The 16539-nt window shown below is 42.7% G+C and overlaps 1 protein-coding gene and 1 long non-coding RNA gene across 2 annotated transcripts in view; one reads left to right on the top strand and one right to left on the bottom strand.

The window, feature by feature from the left end:
- LOC111269309 (AT-rich interactive domain-containing protein 5B) overlaps nt 1-16539 on the top strand; it is a 66504-nt gene that overhangs the window by 45404 nt on the left and 4561 nt on the right. The window lies entirely within an intron of this gene.
- Nucleotides 8565-10824, bottom strand: LOC147752265 (uncharacterized). The gene is made up of 2 exons (XR_015314545.1): nt 10547-10824; nt 8565-8785 (listed from the first exon to the last, which is right to left on the bottom strand). It is a non-coding gene; the product is annotated as an uncharacterized LOC147752265 (long non-coding RNA).

Here is a 16539-nt window from a genome sequence, read left to right as displayed (position 1 = left end):
TTGTACTGCCGTCGCCGCTTCTGCAGTTGCTGTCAGCGGTTTTGATCATGTTGTTGGGGATGATGAAAGAGTCGCACTGAAAGAAAGCGCCAGTTACTGACGTTGCTTAAAAGAAGAAATATATTTGAAAGAGACGCCAAATGTTGTTGGCCCCCTACGACCACTGCTATTTCTGCTTCGTTTCAAAATAAGCCCGAAAGCGTAGTTGTTTTTTATGTCACTACGCTGCTGCGAAGGCCTCACTGAGAAGAAGGATAGAAGCAGCAATGAAAAGCGCCGCTGCAGGCGCCGCTTGAGGACTGCCAGTGCTTATTTATTTATCTATATGTGCCTATCTATTGGGCTGGTACAAGCGGATTCAGCAAATTAAATCAATTTCAAATTAATTGAGCTAGAATAATGATTTTCTAATGTGTTACAAGTGTTCTCGTCTGCACTTAAGATCATTCTTCCAGCGCTCGAGCGGCTTCTGGACAACCTGTATCACTAAATATAATTTATCTATAGCTCTTCGAAGTAAATCAATATTGAGATATGTTTACCCATTAATTGATCTTTCTTTTAGGAAAGCCCTGTAATCACACGGACTTGAATCGATAAATTAAGCGGGTTGAAGCCAACGCGATACTTCTTTACTCAACCCAGGAAGTCTTGAGGCATCGCTAGGAGGTCTTGCCAGTATCAACTAAGCAGACTGTGTGCCTTCGATTGTTTCGCTCAACGCCTCGAGACAGCGGGCTGCATTCTTTGTTCAATTTTCGAAGAATAATATTTCATAGTAAAAGATGCCCCTGATGTTTATTGTACTATTATCAGCATTTTACGTTCGAACCTATTCAACACTGCCGCCGAAATCGATTCCTGCCCCGCGCGACACCATTCTCTCACCTGGTTCCTCCCTGGCCAATGGAACAGACGGAACCATGCCTTCCGTCCATGACGCCCGTGCCGATTAAAATTATGCAAATTCTAGAACGCACCACATGGTATTTCTGACTAGAGTCACTTCATTACGTTTATGCATTTTCGATATTTGGGCTACAATTTTGTGACACGTAGTTTGCCCGACCTAGCCATCTTTCTTCGAATCGGCAACTTGTTTTTGTCTTTCGGCTTCCGACATTAGTCGTTTCCTTCACTTCGAACACTCGACTCGCTGCTCGTGAAATGCTTGTACGATCGTATGCTCTAATCTCACCTGACATCCCTGTGCCTAATATCTTTTCTAACCTGCGGTAAATTTGCGCAGTGGTGAGGCTTTCGGGGGAATAAAAGCCTGACCAACAAACGGTAGTTTCCGAAACCAGAATATGCTTCTTCCGAACTCAGCTATCCTGGAGTAGGAGAAAGCTGTTTTTGCTCACAACTTTCTAATATTTATATACAACTAGTATTTACCAGCAGAACCTCGTTTCTTAGCGGCGAGTACTTCAAAAGTTTTTCTACTTCGGCGGATTCAATTGTAACAGCCTAATATTTATTAGCGAAACTGCCCGTGGCGCTGTCGCTTGGTCGTGTTGCTATTGACGCCAATCGTGTTCGAATGCGAAAGACTTGTTTCTTCTCCGAGAAATACATCAACGTTTTTTAAGAAGGTGTCTATATATATAAGAGGGCAAAAAAGAGCGATATGACTAAATGAATTTCCACATTTTTTAGTTTTTATGTTTATTATAACTATTATTAAGGAAGGCTTGTCGGTATCGAGTACTGTCGCTGGTTTGGATCAATATTTCTATTAAAAAAAAAAAAAAATATTTAAAAAAAAAGCGGATATTTACCAATTATCGGTCAGCCCCCTTCTGTCATCTTCGTTCTGCTGCTGGCGTAATTCAAAATGCACATCGTCTTTAATTATTTCTACATACTTTAATTATGTTGTGTTCGTACGTACACAGGTCACCACGGAGACCCCTTTTTTCTGGCGTAACATCAATGTGAAGTTGATTACCCTGTATTTATAGTGATTCGACTAATACTTAGTCCTCTAAGTCAAAATAAATATTTATCCGTCTGTCGGTTCGTTCGCCTGTCCGTCTTTATTTACTTTCCTTTTTTGCTATTTCCCTCCTCTGCTTTAAATTTATGGTGGGAAGGAAGACACCGTTGTCGGTCTTGCTCTGAATGCTGCTCTCGCTGATTTTCTTTTTTTTGCGGGGCCTTTTCTCGGTTGGCTATTCCTCGCTTGATTAGCTGACTACCTGGATGCCTAGCTGGTAGGTTGCGTCTCGTTCCTCATCGCGCCCATCTGTTGTAATCGGTGCTGTACACGAACGGACCAGTTCGGTGACCAGCGACGCCAGACATTAAGTGGCATAGTTGCCCGCTAGCACAGCTAAGGCCAATACTATTATTACAACTATGAGTGCTATTACCACTATTGAGATGACGGCGGATTGTGTAGCGGCATCATCGGGAGGAGAAAACGAGGAGGAAAGAGGGAACAAGACACGGCACACTATCGTCGTGGCCGTCGACGTCGGCCTTACGTTGCTGCGGCCGCTGACTCGATCAAGCCAGCAGCACTAGCACTACCACCATGATCGGTTTCCTGCAGCGAAAATGATCAGATAGGCTGAGCCCATACTCCGTTCTTAATAGCTGAGTGGAAAAAAAGAGTGCACTAGGAAGGGAAAAGTAAGACATGGGGACGCAGATGACGAACGACGGATAGAAAATTAGTAGAAAATAGTAAACTGGTGTCAGAAGCTACGATATTATAGAGTCCAGCGACAATACCATCAGCAGCTAGAATACGATCCCTGATAGCTTTTATGCACACGCACAGACTGACATGTGTACATATAGACCGAACACAAACAATAGTTAAACGTCAATATTAAAATAATAGTAATCAGATCAAAATATTAGTTTTAGCAACATGTGAGATCTCGGTCAGATGTCTAATTGGGCGGGTCATAGCGTTCTGAATTGAGAATCTGGTCAGTATATGCGAATGCGTCAACGGTGCGTAGATACATTGTTATTAGCCGTTTGTAATAACAAAGCGCTAACATGTAGGCTATGTGTACATATTGTTTGCTATCGTTCTTCAGCCACCAATGTGTTCTATGCTCAAAATTTAAAAAAGACAATCCAGCACATGCGCAATGTTCAGGACTTTATATATATATATATAAATATATATATGTACAAGGGGGGAAAGAGACGTGATACTTGCACCTGAACGTTTGTTTTTACGTGTGTACTATGCTGTAATGGTCAGATAAGCTCATTGTTTGTTAAAACACAGCTGAATGTATTAAACCTATGGTAAAAATGCCTGAACCGGAACGATTATTGTTAGCCGAGGTAGCGTTCGGAGTGTTGAACGATAAAACGGAGCTGTTAAAGAACTCCAGCTCCATTCAGGGATTTCCTATGCCTAAGCGTCGGTCGGTCGGTCGGTCGCTCGCTCGCTCGCTCGCTCGTTCGCTTGGGAGGTTTGTAAGCCTCTGTCTCCGTTCTTTTCTATCTCTGTTTGTCGATGTCTGTTGATGATGTCAGCTATCTCCCCCAATTTGACGAAGAAGTTGTTGGTCCTCACAGCGGGGCGGAGTTCGTTCAGTTGCTTGTCTGTCCATCTATCGACTAAGCCGAGCATCGGGAATGCAGTCTGTATGAGTGGGGTGAGACCCACGGTTTTGATGGGTCAAAGACTAAATACAATAGGCATAAACGATGTAACTGCAGAAGCAGGCGCTAGTCGCATCGAAGTGACCCGTCAATCGCGTTTGCTGCTGTACCGTCATTGCTCAGTAGGAGGCACGGGGAGAGACCCCTGTTTCGACTGCTGCTCTCAAAGCTATTCTTTCTATAAATATCAACAGCAAAAGCAGCAGCAGGTCTATGCTCTATTACCCCGTCAGCTCTGAAAGCAGAGGACTCTCCCGATTCGCTAGAAAGTTTTGGTCAACTCCGAACAGATAAACTGGTTATACGCTAGTAATAGTACATTTTTTCATAATATCCGTTATAGAGACGCTTTCCTCCCTCATGGTACAGGTAAGGACTTCAGACGTAAATGTGAATGATTACTGTAATTCGAACATATACTCTGGTACGGAGGTTTCAACTAGAACATGTGTTACAAGCGGAAATTTTACATGTTGAAAACTAAAACACATGGATAATTTCCATGAACTGATTAATGTAAACGGCTCTGCGCCGTTGGTAAAAGTCGGTGTCACGTGTTCAGAGTCGTTGACTCTGTCGTAATCAAGAAATTAAACTATCAAAATTGCGTGTGCCGGCAGAATAATGATACGTATTAGTGACATGGAAAGTAGAAACAGGGTTCCATGGCAAGAGAAAAGATAGGCAAATATTTTTGCTTCTATGAGTCGGTAAAACGTTCGATCTGATTGTATTGTTATTAAGATTACATATTCTTATGTAGACATATGATTTGGGTGGAGAGGGGTAAAAGCGTCACTCTGCGTGTGTGTAAGATACAATGGATTTGTCCTACCTAATTTTGCTGTCTTGAATTGAGCAGGGCTAGACTAGGACAAGATTCTGGCAACAATAATGCGAGACGCTATTGCCGTTGCGGTTATTGGTTTTACCATGAAAAGTGTTTGAAAAAAAAGTAAAAAAGCCTTCTACTATCATAGGTGCCAACAGGCCAACGACGTTAGCAGCGGATGCTAGTGCCGCTTGCCCTTGCACCGGATCCGTCAACCGCTTGGCGCATGCTTCTACCTTCCATCATTTCTGACATCCGAACTGATAAAGTCAGAATTACTGCTGCTGCTGCTGCGAATGCTGGGTCTTCAGTTGGTCGTTGCGTCTACTGATTTCCCTCATGCCCGGTTTTTCCGGCTTCGTACTCGTCCGGAATCACAACCAGCCATTATTTGCATCGGTGTTCTTCGCGCCCGACTATTGAACAGTGACGAATAAAAGCTGCGAATAAGCTGCAGGAGAAATAATGCCAACTCTACATACGAGCAGGGAGAGACAAAGAAAGGATGGGGCATCTCGATACTTCGTATGTCCGTTAACACCCCTCATAATAGATCATTCATAGCTCCCCAAAGTAAGTCGTTTAATGCGCTCTGGCTTTCCTGTCGTTAGTCGCTGATATTGTTGATGAATAGCAGATATACACACGAAAGTTATTATCTTCGCTTTTTTCTATTATGGGATTTTCAGTTTTCACAATTCGAAATTAAATGGTCATCCCCCAATGAATGACCCTTATGGGGTTTACCACCCATGCAGAACAGATGGCTGCGGGCTGGCATGGTTCTCCAGAGAGTTCACCCGTTCGCTGGGCTGGAAGAGCATAGTGCTGATGCTCTATCAGGACATAAAACGTAGAGTGACCCGGTTATCGTGTCTGTTTTGAGAAATGTACCATCGTAACAAAACAATCTGCTATATATCACCCTGATCTGAAACCAATCGGAATCATGCTATGCTTAGGTGTATTTACAGCCGTATGTGAGCCAATTGTGTATTTCGCTTTAAAAAATCTTCAGATTACCATACACGCGATGGGCCAATATGCTATTTATTAATCGTTACTTTGTGGCTGACTCCGGCGTCGAGATATTTCATTGTCCGCTTGGTTTATTATTTCCACAACGCACATTTATACAAGTAAAAACACAAAGGAACGGCAGAAAAGAGCGTACCAGTTCCGATCGGTACCGTTTGGCCGAACTACGGTTTCAATTGATTGTAACATCGCGATTTTCACGGCATCAGCAGCAACTGCGTTCGCTACATTCGGTAAATATTTTCTCTTACGACATGAGCGTGTTGTTCTCGATTGAAATTTAAATGTAGCAATGATTCCGCATGATCATGTGGCGCTGTTGAGGTTCAGCGGTTTAGCTGGAAACTCAGTGTTAACAAATATATGAAGATATCGAGTGTTCCGTCAGAAGACCCCAGGTTTGTAAGCAGTGTGCGTCGCCCGTGCTTGTATGTTAAATGAACCCATCGTGCCGTCCCTCGACAACCCCCCTCTACTAATACGGCGAAACTGTCAACATTTCTTTCTACCATTAGTGCGCACGGCTAAAACCATTATCAACGACAACAGCGAGCGACAGAACCAGCCTCCTTTCCCAAACGCTTTGTGGGTGTTCTGAAATAGTCGTCATGACCTGCATAAGTAGACAACTATTTGATGCTTGCGCTCATTCTATATATTTCTATATAAATTGGTTGTAGAAGCCTTTTCACTAGTTTGTAGGACGATATGATTTGTCACAGTGAACACACAATCCAATTGATTTATGCAGACAGCCCATAATAACACGTAAAACTTCGCCCAGTTTCTGTCCTCGCTATTTTATTCGTTTATCCGAATCCTGGTTGTACCTTAACCATTAACGCTGTCGTCCTAACACTAAACAATATATAAAAGTATCTCGCTATATTAAAATAAGAATTCAGTAAAAATTTGAGTGCATTTTGCATGCAGTATTATAACTAGTATCTACAAAGAGTGACTTCGTACACGCGCTGATCGTAGTAATAATCACGACAGTCAGATACACATCTGGTAGATAAAGTTTCTGGTATCCCCCCCCAGAAACGGTCCTTGTAATGACGCAGTGCTGACGTGTTTGCGTACTTATCTTGAAGTCACGTAATTCGACAGTTTAGACTAAAAATCGACGGTGTGCAGATACACTTCGCTCCGTCTTGAGCCGTAGCTGTCTGAAGCAATGCCGGACGGCAATATCCGACGTAAGACTTAGCGTTCTTTCTTCTGGAAATCATGATTATACACCATCCAAAAAAACAGTTCGCGTTTATTCAGTTGTGTTTGCATCTTAAAAGCGATTGCTAACAATTTAATAGCGTGATGGTTGACGCGGCAACTATTAGTCAAGAAGCTCACACTGCCGTCTTGTTATAAGCAGAAAGGCCATAGCTATAAAAAGAGTTTACCATAGCGACGAATGTTATTAGAAGAAGAAGTATAGTTAACGTTCGAGTAATAGTTAATATGACACATATTACGAGTGTAAGAACTCAGCGAACTGGTAACGAGGCTCGTAGTAGCTCTTTGTTACGCCTTATAAATCCGTGCATAGAAAACGCATCGAATTGGTAAGATGTTCAGTCGTTGAATGTGTGTACATGTCTGCAGATTCGAGTGTCTAGAAATAGCAATGAAGCTTCGTTGGTCCTCGTAAATGGACGTCGCCTAAGTGACAGTGGGTCTCAGATGATGTAGTGTCGCTTTCCGTCTCATTATAGTAGGTGCGTCTGTGTGCGATTACAGTGTGCACGCCGGGTATCCCCAGTGAGCCCGTTCGGTGTATATGTGAGTTTCTTAAAATATAAATGAGTACACAGCCATCGCTCGTTTCAATCTAACAATGATGGCGGCAAGGGTCGCTGGATGTATCGATTGTTTTGACAGAGAAGTAAAGCGAAGGCAACAAGGACGGCCTGCCTGGCAGGTCTCGCGTAGCTGCTTGTTGTGCTACACTGTCACGCCCGGCCAGGAGGCATGGCACTAACCCCGCTAGCTCGTTGGGCGGATAGCTCAGGCCTTAGGGCTAGTTTTGGCCTGGTTCACTCACTACATATAGCTGCATAGTTAACGTCAATAGAGCTATCCAGAGCTAGTATGCGAGGTTCCATGTCCACGGCGAGCACCCTGGCGTATTATGCCTAGCATAATATCGGGAAATGAGATAGAGCGGTAGGGCAGCAGCGACGGCATACTCGTATTTGCGATTTGGCCAATCCACTGAATCTGTCGCCAGAGGAGGAGAGGGTACGGGAAAAGCAAAGTTGAGATAATTGAGCTAGTAAAAAAGATTGGCTGATGATCGCAATTTATCATTTTACATATACAGGATAATAATTGAAAGAAGAAGCCACCTGCGTGTCTTAGCTAGTTAATGGTGGTACTTGCATTCACTGCTTTTTCTATCAGCGAAGGACCATTGAACTCTTTCGTTTTCTTACTGCCGCCTGTTTACCTTTTGTCTATCCACTTTTATGGAAAGATAAAAGCATAACCAAGGCTGCTCCTGTTGTTGCTCTCCTGTAGAGGATGCAAGTAGGACAATAGTTGGCCGCAGCTGCTTGGTGCTGCCATCGCTGTTTGTTGGAGTTCGGTCGCCCCGATCGCTAGGCTATCCGAGGTAGGTTCATTTGAGTGTGCGTCGGCCGAAGGTGGCTACGTCCTCATTTACTTAGGTGTTCTTTACTGTTGATTGGACCCGTATGCTTGTTAGCTTTCTCCTCCGAGCCTTCTCTGCGTCGCTGAAATATGAGATTTTTATGTATTTAAGTTTCCCTTGGAGTAAGTGAATGTTATAGTTGTGGTTCTCCTAGAAATGTGAGATGTTTGTGGTGTGGAAGTTTTCACTGAAAGCCAACTTTTGTGAGACCCAGGTCTACCCACCCACAGCCGTTCTCATATAACTTGCTTACTCGTCTAGTGGAGTACAAGTATCTACGTTTTCATATAAATTGGAGTATCTGTATCGCTTGGGACAATACGCTCGTGTCACATGACGACCAGTTTGACAAGTATGCCGCCTTTAGTTTAGGCCAGACTGAAAAGAATGCAATTGTTTCACTTCATTGTTGGTTTACTTTGTGGTACTTTATTTAGCGTTCGGCAATATACAGGGTAATTAAAGTAATATTTTCGAAAGTCAAAGTTTAGATTCAGGCTCTGGACCGAGATGAGAAACTATTCATAGCAGAGTACCGTTTGCGATCGCGTTTTTGGGCTTAATTTTCCATGATAAGCTTCACGCTATTGTATTTTGCGTTTGTGCGGTTACTGGCAACGCATCTGAAATTAACACCGAGTGTTCAATAGCAATTATTGTATTTCATTACCGCTCCCATGCTGCCCACTAGAGGAACGACTGGCGTCGGAAACACAACTTTGATATAAAATAACAGATTGTACGATCATTGTCACGGTCAGTTCCAAAGAAACCGCAATCAAAATCGATTATATAGAAGAATCATATTTGAACTCATAATTCGGGTCACAATAAAGCGGAACGCTCGTATCATCTAATCCATATATAACCTAAGCTGAAATTAAAATAAATGCTACGAACAAGCAAAAAAATGTCTGTCAGTTTATCTGCGCCCAGTTTGCGTTCATGGGCGTCGTCTGGTCCTTGCCTGAAAACGTCTGAACAATCGACTAAATAAATATATCAGCTATTTCAGATCAGCTACTAGACATCCCTTAAGCGTGTTAAAGCGTAAATCGTGCTTCGTTGCGTACTAGCAGTGAATTTGTGCTGTTTTTATCGGTACAATTATAGTTAATTTCTTTTTCTTCCGTTATGTAGATCCGTTGTTTAACCAGGAAAAGTTAATATGTGTAAACATCGATAACAATATATTTGCCTCCGCCGCTAATTATAATGATGGTGACGATGACGTAAAAACGGCAGAGTCTAATTTAGGAAAGATATTCAGATATATCTAAGCTTCTAGACATTGTCATTGCTTGTCATGTTATTTAGAAAGTTGATTTAAAACAGGTTACGAAAGGGAAGTGATTCAATGACGCAGCGAGACGAGAAATATACCTCTTGCTCGTCGTCTACATGCCTGTTTGAAGTGATGTTGCCCCTGATAGATATGCCGATGCCGTTCTTCCCGAAAAAAAAAAAACAGTTACTATTAATGCTACTACAGTCAAGTCGAAGTACTGACTGGCACATTACTTAAATTTACGAGTGACGACCTTCGTTACCTATATTGTAGTGAAAAGACGTGGCATGTAAACACTATCGCGTGTGTTGCCCCGGTCGCCGTCCCGATTGGCTCAGACGGCCGTCCTGCTACTGCTACTACTATTCACCACTAGGTTTTTTAACCTTATACTCGACGCTGTCGATCATAACAGCGATAGTCACGAATCACCACCGAAATCTTGATACAATGCAATAGGGACTTAACGGCGTTTAGACCACCACCGTTTCAGAACGTTTCACTTATAGTCTTATGCATTTTTTTGTCGTTTTCGAATCACGCTATTCAATACGTGTGATCAAATGAAACATTATACATGAATTTTGTCCTAGGATTCTGCCTTTTTTTTGCGTTACGCGACGCATTGAGCGGAATACAAACTGTGGAATGATTGCCGCAGTTCGAGGGACAATTTAGTTTAACTCTTGCAGGTGAATAAGGATTTGAGAGATAGTAAGAAGCCAAGCGGTATGATCCTTGTAATTGGCAAAATATTTTCTTTTATGTGAAAAGTTCCTTCTACCGTTGCCGGTGGATGAAACAACAGTGTTATTCGATAATAATCGGTAATACCATGGTCTAAAATAATCCTTCGTAAAATCGATAGCAGGGCGATAGCCATTGTAACGCCGAGGGCCGCCAATTTGTTACCGCTCAAACTTAGTAACGTGCTCAGACAGCGCTTTTGTCTTCCCTTTCATACGGAACAGCTTTGCTCTAGGGAATCTGATAAGGTCATTAGATGAGATTGTGTACAGACAAATATATATGTATATATATATATGTACACTAGCTCAACAAACGATTATGTCGATGTACGTAAGCTTACGATTACCTTTGCCGTTATTTCCATTGAATCTAAAGCTTCGAGCGGCTGAAGATCGGTTTCCTGTTTAGTAATATTCCAATTATAGCTGAACTACCGACAAGGAAGCAGCAGCAACGAGGACAATTCCATAGGTCCTGCCAAATCCGGACGCTGTAGTCACCACTTGAGCGGATTGAAAGTACCACTATTATCATTAATGCACACGTTTGGGGTATGATACTCTACTGCGATCATAAACGCTATTGCCAGTCTATATGCCGTGTATTCAGTTGATTGTACTAACGATAAGAGCGATAGCGAACTAGAGCTAACCTCCACAGGCTAAAGATAACTAAATAGCCGGCCACTGCTCTATAATACGCAACCGTGAACGTTTTGCGTCTTGCGCTAACTTCGCGTCTACCCTTCAATGCAAACGTAACACTTATGCTTCGAGGAATGTGCGAGCAAACAAGATCCCAAACGAAATCTTTTTACAAAGAGTCCTAACTTCGAGGCAGGACACGACCTTTGCTCTTTATTGAGCTAATTTTTTTTAAATTATCAGTAGCAATGAGAGTCGCGCTTCCAATTCTATATAGAAGTCAATATGCGTTTGCTCTCGTGTGCGAATAAATTCTTATATCCTCTATAAAAACGCATATAAAAATACGAGTTACGATCCCATGAGTTTTATCATCAATATGCTCTACAGCAGATATTAAGTAATACATGTAGCAATTTCACTGAGCAACTTTTACAGATAGAAAAAAAAGTGACACCACACCGTGTTTATCTTGATAACATCACGAAAAACTCTCTATAGGCTGGATATAGTACAGTATCGGCGATATTTGTTAACATTGTAGTTGAAAAGAGAGCATCATGAGACCGAAATTCGTCGTCGAAGTAAGCAATTTTGACGTCGGAGGTCACAATGTTGGTAATACCAGCGTTGTTATTGGGAAGGACGCATTAAGTGCGAACGCGCACACAGTGGCGTTGCTGCTGCTGCCGCCGCTTGTGGCTGTTATGCAGGGGGCGATGTCAAATAGACATGAGGATAGATCCGAGCACGCTGATCGGACTCCGACCAAGACTTGTAGTGGCCAAAGTCGATGTAATACGCAGTGTCAAACGTAGCCGTAGTAGTGAAAAGGGTAAACGGTGGGACGAGGTCACATGAGGGCAGATAGCAGCATTAAACGCCTGCCACCGAGGGTGGCCTGCGATGTCACAGGCGCTGCTTGTAGCAGGCCAGCGTGAGGAGAAAACTAAAAACGAAAGGACTAGGTACAAAGTGGGCGGCGCAGGCAAAGAATGGCATTAAAACGCGCTTTCGTCACTGCTAGTAACTAGCGACATGACAGCATTGTTGGTTCCACCAGCCATAAACGGGGTGCAGAAATGGGGGGGGCAAGGGGGCAGCACTACCGGTAGCTCCTGCGTAAGACGTTCAGAAATATCATAGATAACTGGTGACAGCGTCCTGCGGTAACAGCAGTGCTTCAGGTGAAGTCGACTAGCGATTGTAACCTGTTAATGTAAGAGACTGACTGGTGATATGGTTCAGTGTTCAGCTGTTCGGGTGATTAACAACTATTTGTTTTTGCGTATTGCTGATTCATCGATGGATGTTGTTTCATTTCTGGTGATTGTACATTTGCCAATGCAGTAGTAATAGCAACAATATTGGCTGGGGGGTGGGGTGAATTCGAGCCGTCTATGAATATCGCCTCACGCGACTCAACGCTAACGCTTTCGTCGTACTCATGAGATCATACTTAGCAGTAACATCACGAATCGGAACGCTTATTTTTTACATAAATATGTATTGCATTCCCTTTGTATTTTCTGCCCGAGAAAGTTTCCAGAGAGGTTGTCAAGTTAATCTGAGATATGTCTGTCTGGGTTAGATTCAAAAAAGGTTTGGTCATGTCTCTTTTAATACTATGGCTGGTAAAATTAGAACCCAGAATTGTTCGAAATCCCAATGATCTGGCACCTGCAAACGTTCATTCTCCTCTTTAGCTTTTCGGCAAATTTTGTTACTATTGCTCGTTACCTTGGACGTCGCTTGTTATTAACTTAACCTATAGACTTCGTTCGAAATAATTTTCATATGTTTGAGCTTTTATTAATATCATTTAATCATCGTGAAGATACATAAACATACGTGTGATGCATTTACAACAAAGTCTGTGGTAGTACAAAGTATCCGCTGCATCTCCTAAACCCTTTAATGTCAACATGAGTTCACAGTTTTTGACCATACTTTTGCTCACACTCCTCTTATGTCTTATACAAATATCCACTTATCCTGTATAGCTGTACATATATAAAATGTGCGACAGGGAGCGACGAGAGAGATTTCTAGAGAAAATAGATGCAGATCCAGGAGCTAAATTATCAGATATTTATCGATCGCCTACGAGAATGCTACTTCGCTAAGTTCGCTGCTTTTTGCATACACAACACCAATTTGTGATATTATGCTCTTTCAAATATGTCTGACCACCAAAGAGTCAACCGAAGGTTGATGAAAAGTGGCCTAGTCACAGACTCCACCCTGTCAGTGTCCTATCGAATCCTACCCGCCCTTCTAGAGAAGGACAATTATTGTAAGTTTAAATATTTCTCAAGATTTTTCTATAATCATTGTCTAGCGGCGACAATAGATGAATATTTTTTTTTAACAGTTGCGCTCCCTGGCGCTCATTTTCGTACGGACGAGGGACGAACACGCTGGTGTCAGCCGGTTGCTGTGAAAGTAACCGCTAAAGTAAACGGAATGACTTCTTCATCAGACGGACGATCATACTTCATGCTTATGGTTATGATAGGGTGTGCATTGTGTCTCTGAGAGTTTGTGCCGGCTCCCTAGCGTGCTCATGTCAGCCTGTCTGCAGTCGGTATTGGGATTTGTGTAAACTACTGCGACGGCAGTTTCGGACAATGTGTGACTATCTGCTGTAAGAATTTTCAGTTATCGCTGTACACAGCCAGCCAGCCAGCCAGCCAGCCAGCCAGCCAGCCGGCCGGTCGGTCGGTCGAGCAAACAGCGCTAGTCATTTCATAGTTCCTTCTCGTCTCTCGATTTCATTGCTTGCCCGCCTCTCCGCCACCAAGACCCCCTGCCGCTGATGGTGTGGTGTTGACGCTCTGAGCTGAACTGAACTAGCAAAGGCTTTCGATGACCATATCTTTTCGGAAAGCCGAACGAAAGCGGGCTTCTGTGTTCAGTGGTGTTCTAAGATGATAGCGAGTCATCACCACGGCCATCATTCGCAACTGAGTAGTAATAGCAGCACAGCGCGGGAGAAGCATTCTTCTGAACGACTGGTCAGGCCAGCAGGCGTCGGAAATCGGGAGTCTGAGGAGAGCTCAACTCGACTAAGCACACTCGATCAAGCAGAATGCGAGAAGCCACGCAGAAAACTTGCAATGAGCCACTAGCCTACCAACGATCACCGGCTCAACTTCAATTATCGCTACCGGTACGCCTCGCGTAAACGCCTCCCTTCTTACTTTTCGTGGCTACACACATTCATATGTTTTAGTAAGTGATCCATGTACTGTTCAGTCTGACAGGGACCGTGACTCTAAATGATCCAGACTAAAACGTAGAGCTAGATGTAGTATATCTATTCTATTTTTCAAGTTAACAACAATAACACATAGCCGCTTAATTTGTTCGTCCCAACTACTGACATTACATCTATTGTTCGATCTACGCCTGAACGTAAATGGTGCGTGAGCTGCCTTTGGACACGTGCTACATATAATTATACTATGATTAGATATCACCGGCATCATCGCCACTGACTGGGTCGGCTCGCGTTTCTCTGGCTACTTGTTACTTAGCTAGTTAGTACTGCCAAAGCGTCTAGCGCGTGCAGATGGCCTATAATGCGCGGCAGGCGACGGTTGACCGATCCGCTTGGCCGACTTACAATTGTATCACAGTTAAGGAAGGAAAAAGCAACTCTAGCACCAGATGATTTTATTTTCAGTCAACAATACATTGATGGCAAACGGCCGTGATCATTTACTACCAAAATTATCGATAGCAATAGTGCGGTTCTGACTGTTACTCTTAACCACTGTTCTTATTGAAATTGTTTCATTCACGGTTCAACAAACATAGGACAGTAAACATAACTATTCGGAGACCGAGAGCGTTCATATAATCGAGGATTTATTTACAAATAACCACAAAAAAACGCTACTGGATTCTAATAGAACTCTTAGGTGACGACTATGGGACCAGAAGGATTTGTTACGAGAACTGCCTCCATTTGCAAAAAAAATCACCATTTTTCTTACCTTTTTTTTAGAAAGGGAGAGAGATGGGGCGAGTGGGAGTGGCAGTGGGAGTGAGAGTGCGAGAGGGAGAGGGAGCGTCCACATACTACAATGCAAAACTGCGTTTGTTCTATATCAGCGACACAACAATATGAGCAGAAAAAGATACGATATTGATCAAATGTTTCCTTGAAAATGAAAATTTGTCGACCAAAGCTAGCACTATGAAGCAGGTGAACGCGACTATTTTGGGCAACGATTAGCACAAGTCAGCAGACTGGTAAAAAGCAAGCTGAATCAGATTCGACTGAAGGTAGTACAGTATGATTCCCGAAATTCCCATAAAGAGGTTTTCTCTTCTTTCGTACTTTGCTCTATAACTGTCCTGATGAGGTCGGATCTGCCAGTTTCACGCGCCGCTACGAAGTAAAGGCCAAATTTTCTAGTACTCCCATCGCTTATTGTTAACACTTGTGCAGAGTCCTGATGAATTCACCCGCAACACACGATTACCGTAGTAACGTAGTAGCGTGACGGTGCCTTTTGATGAACCGTAACAAAATAGAGGTCATCGATATAATTGTTAACATCCTGTTAATATAATGGAATAGGCAGTATCTGGCAGAAAATATTTTCGCTATGTCACCAGGCTGTGGACAACTAAGACTCAAAGTGAATTCAGGATTGTGACGCCGAGTGGAAGTGGATTTTTTGACGGCCCAACTATGTGGCCCGAAATTTTTTTTGGGAGCGTCGACGTTTGTTCTATATTATATATGTGTATATACGGTATGATGCTACTAATAGACCGTCATCAATCATCTCGTACACTTTTTGCTCTGTAAAGCAGTTCTCGAATTGCGGTTTCATACACCAGTTGAACAAATCTATTGAAATGCTCTTATCAAAACAGCAATTAGTCTGTAGAGATCTATTCGCTTCTACCACAGTCTTGCAATATAGTCGGAATGGGGAACCTTTTTTTTGTTGTGACATAAGATTACCTCGTAACTTATAGTCGACGGTTTTGCATAAATTGCGTTTTTACGCGAGCTACAATGTGATCAAATAGATTAAGGCTCTAGTAAAATTTGCCTTGAGAATCACTTCTCCAGTACAAATAAAATAAGCGTTTATCTTGAGACATTCAACCGCCTAACGAGTGTCGACGGTGTTTTTGTGCCTTAACAGCCGTACTTTAAACTATTCTACTACTTATTCTAAGCCACAAGAGTGTTGTTATTGATTCTTGTTACAGCCACCTTTTATAAGGGCGACAAAGTTCAACTAAATAGAAAAAGGAGACAAAGTAAAGGTCACATATTTATCGAACATTTCCTCAAGTTAAACACGCGAGTCGGTTAGTAACCGAGGAAAAAAATAGGGATTTGCTCTTGAATAGGTTGTCTCGATCGCAGCTTGTTTGTATTCGGCTAGAACGGCTTAGTTTCGTCATTGCTGAGTAGCTCAGGCTCATAGCAAGTCGTTATCGGCGTTATGAGTCATGATAATTTGCACTTAAGTGTAAATTATCATAACGTAATTACGTATAAACTGCACGCAAAATAAAACATCCATAGTACATATACGACAACGAAGCAAAATAGGTCCACCATTAAAAAATAGCGACTAGACGACCTCGTTCCGACGCTTCGCAAACGTTTTTGATCCGAAGTTGACTCACCTATCTGTAATGATTCATATACCGTTATATA

This window comes from Varroa jacobsoni, unplaced genomic scaffold (genome assembly GCF_002532875.2).
Source record: "Varroa jacobsoni isolate VJ856 unplaced genomic scaffold, vjacob_1.0 scaffold_1377, whole genome shotgun sequence".
Lineage (NCBI taxonomy): Eukaryota > Metazoa > Arthropoda > Arachnida > Mesostigmata > Varroidae > Varroa > Varroa jacobsoni.
Note: the sequence above shows the minus strand (reverse complement) of the source record. Positions and strands in the feature narration are given on the sequence as shown.